Below are 4,984 nucleotides of genomic sequence, written 5' to 3'. Positions count from 1 at the left end.
ATTAACAAGATTCATTATTATTGAAGAAAGGAGTTTCTCCAATAATATTTCATCATTATCATGACCCAATTCGTTCTGGGCAACCTCCTTTCTTCAATGATATTTCATCATTATATGTGATCCAATTCGTGCTGGGTGACTAGCTGCTTTCTTAATCAATACCTATAAGAAAAAATAAGAGATGCGTTTCGAAATTCTAAAGGTTGCTATGAAATCCTTGCTGAATTCAGGTTAAGAATTCGTGTAATCTAATGAGCTCTGTAATTAAGAACTAGGTTTGACTTTAAGAGAGACAGACTTTTTCTTTAAATCTTTTTGCAGATGAATATTTCAACTGTTATTCCAGCTGTCCAGAGAGGATGAGATGAAGAATAAATGGAAAAAAAATAAGAAAATTTCTCTGTGCTATAGATATGCATTAAGAATTTATTACGAAGATTTTAGCAAAAGAAAGTCAATATTTAAGAAAAATAAAATAACTTCACTAGCGCAGGAGACTGGTAGCTCTAAAAGGAAATGTATTTCCAATTACTAACAAAGGCTTTCCTACTTCTAGATATTATTATCATTATTATCATTATTCTTATTCTTATTCTTATTCTTATTATCATTATTACTACTACTACTACTACTACTACTACTACTACTACTACTACTACTAATAATAATAATAATAATAATAATAATAATAACATATTATAGCTAAAATTTGCCATTGAAGTATCTCTAGAAAATGTAAAATACGATGCGACATGAATAGTATGAACATCACCCACATTCTGTGGTAAAAAAATGATCAGGCTAAACTGATCTGGGATAACAGTGTAAGGGCAGACAGGGTAATACAAGCACACCGATCAGAGGTCACTTTGATCGACAAGACAACGAAAAAGAGAGTGCTACTTGAAACAGCTCATATATTGAGGAAAATGATGGACTTCTAAGCAAGCTAGATGTAACACTTCTAGAACCCGACACTATAAAGCACCAGTCTCTGTCCCGTGATTAACTGAAGAAAAAAAAAATATATATATATATATGTATATATATATATATATATATATATATATATATATATATATATATATAAAACTGATGCTCATAAATCTGCTACATGAACTGATACAAACAATAATAAGTCTATGTTACTACAATAAATTAAGATAATAAAATAAGGGCAAACTGTGAGTGTGTTCAGTTGGGAAAGAATATTGATCTACCACTCTTGCAAAAAAATAATGATATGCCTAGTACACTTTACTTTTAAGTAGGAACGTGGTCGACGTCTTGACTGAGGTTTATTCAAGAAATGAATGAAAAAACAAAAGTTAAATAAATTCACCAGATTTTTTTTTTGTATCATGTAATCGACTATTTTCGTCAAAATATGAAAATTCACGGAACTGATGAAATTAAACAGAAGAATACTAAAACTTAATATATACTTTACACATAATTCAATTGAAATACAATATACTTTGCTCAATACATTTGATTTCTGACTTTTGTTTTCATAATGTCATATTTTACCTAATAAAGTTGCCTTTGTAGTAGATCAATTGTTAATGTACTGAATTAAAGAGTAATGTCTACTGTAGTAAGCTTCTTATAATACCTTAGATGAGCAATTATGTACATTTGAGTTTTTAGTATGCAGACAAGCATACATCAAATAATGATAATACATAAAATAATTATAGTACCAAATGGTAAAAATATGAGCATATACATGCACATAAACTTAAATGCTTACACACACACACACATATATATATATATATATATATATATATATATATATATATATATATATATATATATATATATATATATATATTATTATTATTATTATTATTATTATTTGCTAAGCTACAACCCTAGCTGGAAAAGCAAAATGCTATAAGCCCAGGGGCCCCAACAGGGAAAATAGCCCAGTAAGGAAAGGAAAGAAGGAAAAATAAAATATTTTAAGAAGAGTAACATTAAAATAAATATTTCCTATATAAACTATGAAAACTTTAACAAAACAAGAGGAAGAGAAATTAAATAGAATAGTGTGCCTGATTGTACCCTCAAGCAAGAGAACTCTAACCCAAGACAGTGGAAGACCATGGTACAGAGGCTATGGCACTACCCAAGACTAGAGAACAATGGTTTGATTTTGGAGTGTCCTTCTCCTAGAAGAGCTGCTTACCATAGCTAAAGAGTCTCTTCTACCCTTACTAAGAGGAAAGTAGCCACAGAACAAATACAGTGCAGTAGTTAACCCCTTGAGCGAAGAAGAATTGTTTAGTAACCTCAGTGTTGTCAGGTGTGTGAGGACAGAGGAGAATCTGTTAAGAATAGGCCAGACTATTCGGCGTATGTGTAGGCAAAGAGAAAGAACCGTAACCAAAGAGAAGGATCCAACGTAGTACTGTCTGGCCAGTCAAAGGACCCCATAACTCTCTGGCGGTAGTATATATATATATATATATATATATATATATACACACACACACATATGTATGTATATAAATCTATATTATATATATATATATAAATATATATATATATATATATATATATATATATATATATATATATATATATATATATATATGTGTGTATACACACACACACACATATATATATATATATATATATATATATATATATTTATATATATATATATATATATATATATATATATATATATATACACACACACACATATATATATATATATATATATATATATATAGATATATGTACATATATATATATATATATATATATATATATATGCATATATATATGTATATATAGTATATATATATATATATATATATATATATATATATACATATATATATATATATATATATATATATATATATATATATATATATATATGTATATATATATATATATATATATAGCCTATATATATATATAAAATATCAAATCCGATGAGGCATGGATAGTATGAACATGATCACATGCTGTGGTAGAAAATTATCAAGCTAAACTGCTATGGGTCTACATTGTAAGGACAGACAGGGTAATACAAGCACACCGATCAGACGTCATCGATCTACAAGACAACGAAAAAGGAAGCAGTCATAGATGCTGCAGTTACGTGGGAGTCAAGTGTAGAAGATTGGGGGGGGGGGGCAAGAATAGAAAGCTCCTGTAAGGAAAGTTAATATAGCCTTAGGGATTCTAAGAAGTTTACCGTAAATACTATTGCCTTTTTCCATTTCATCGTGAGTTTTACCGATTATCTCCTGATGTGTATTAATTAGAAGAATTATTTATCAAATGTGTAAATAAATACCAAACATTGATGAACAAACATTCTTGTGACCTCATATGGAAGTTAACCCCTCCGCAGAATAATCTTTAGTCAGTTCCTCATAGACAGAAAAATCAATCAAGGTTGACATAACAATAGTCTATATAAAATATCAGTGTCTAAATGAACTTTAATAAAGAATTATAAAAAGAACACACGAACGTCACACTGTTGGCAACGTGACTGGAAATGGTATATAGGGAAATCATAAAAAACATATATAAGAAACTTTAAACAAATATGAGCTCATTTAAAAAGAATGAGAAAAGGATAACAAGATTTTGTTAAAAACAAAAAAAAAAAAATAAAAAATAAAAACAGCATCGAGAAAAGGTTAACAAGGTTTTGTTTTGAAAACATCAATGCTGGGTAAGAGCCTTGAAGAAAGGGACGAGAAATTTATAAACACTACCACCAAACTAGCCTTGAAAAGAATAAATATTAAACAAAAACAAGTGTATTTCGGTGAAACTCTCGTTAGACCAAGGCTCGTTAGAATAAAGGATTTTTTTTTTTGTAAATTTTTTTGCATAATAAAAGGAAAAAGATAATTGAACCTGTATAAAATAATAGACAATCAAAATTAATGGCTTACTATTTTTTAGGTAACCTGAGGGCGATATCATATAAGAAAAAGAAAATTATCGTTCATGATAATCATAGAAATGTCATTCACCACGAATATGTAAGTATATGAATTTTCTTTCTCGTATATCTTAAATTTTAATTTTTTTAAATATCTCTATGATTAATAATAATAATAATAATAATAATAATAATAATAATAATAATAATAATAATAATAATAATAATAATAATAATAATAATAAATGCATTTAGAGTTCCAGGTGATACCTTTTGGTCTTACCTCGGCTACTCTGACTTTTGTCCGATCAAGTTTATAGACTTTGGGAGATACAGAAAATGTTTCAAGTCATTTAGGTGATGTGATTATATTCAGTCAGTAAGGAAATTAAAAGTTATTTGAAGACGTTAAGAATTGTAATTGAAAGATTGACCAGATGGAAGTTAAAAAGTGGCAGTTTTTAAGAATGTCTATCATATTTAGTGATTAGTGAAGAAGGACTACGCATGCAAGTTAATAAAATTAGGACTATTATGGAGTGCTTAGCTCTACAAAATTTAGACTCTAAGGAGGTTCCTAGGAATGGTAGGTTACTATAGACCTTTCAATCAGGGATTTACAGAAATAGCCAAACCATTAACTATATTGACGAAAAAGGAAAAACATTATGAAAGGAAGGATGAACGAAAGGATGCTTTACAAACATAAGAGGGAAGTTAACGCAAGATCCTCTATTAGCACACCCAGATTTTTTCAAAGATTTTTGTCATGTGATGCTTCAAGTACACGGTTAGGAGTGGCTTTATTCACGGAAATGGAAAGCAAAAATGGGAGCCGCCTATTATGCTGACAGAGAAAATTATAACACTACTTCAAGAGAATGTTTAGCTACTCGTCGGGCATTAGGAAAGTTCAGACATATTTCATCAGGATATAAGATATTAACTTATCATTACCCAATTTGCGATCTTTTTAAAAAAAGAGGGAATTCACAATCAAAAGGAAATTCAATGCGTCATTAGTGCAATAAAATTTTTCCCAGACTAAATAAGTTTCAGGAT

Source organism: Palaemon carinicauda, chromosome 11 (genome assembly GCF_036898095.1).
Source record: "Palaemon carinicauda isolate YSFRI2023 chromosome 11, ASM3689809v2, whole genome shotgun sequence".
In the NCBI taxonomy this organism is placed as follows: domain Eukaryota; kingdom Metazoa; phylum Arthropoda; class Malacostraca; order Decapoda; family Palaemonidae; genus Palaemon; species Palaemon carinicauda.
Note: the sequence above shows the minus strand (reverse complement) of the source record.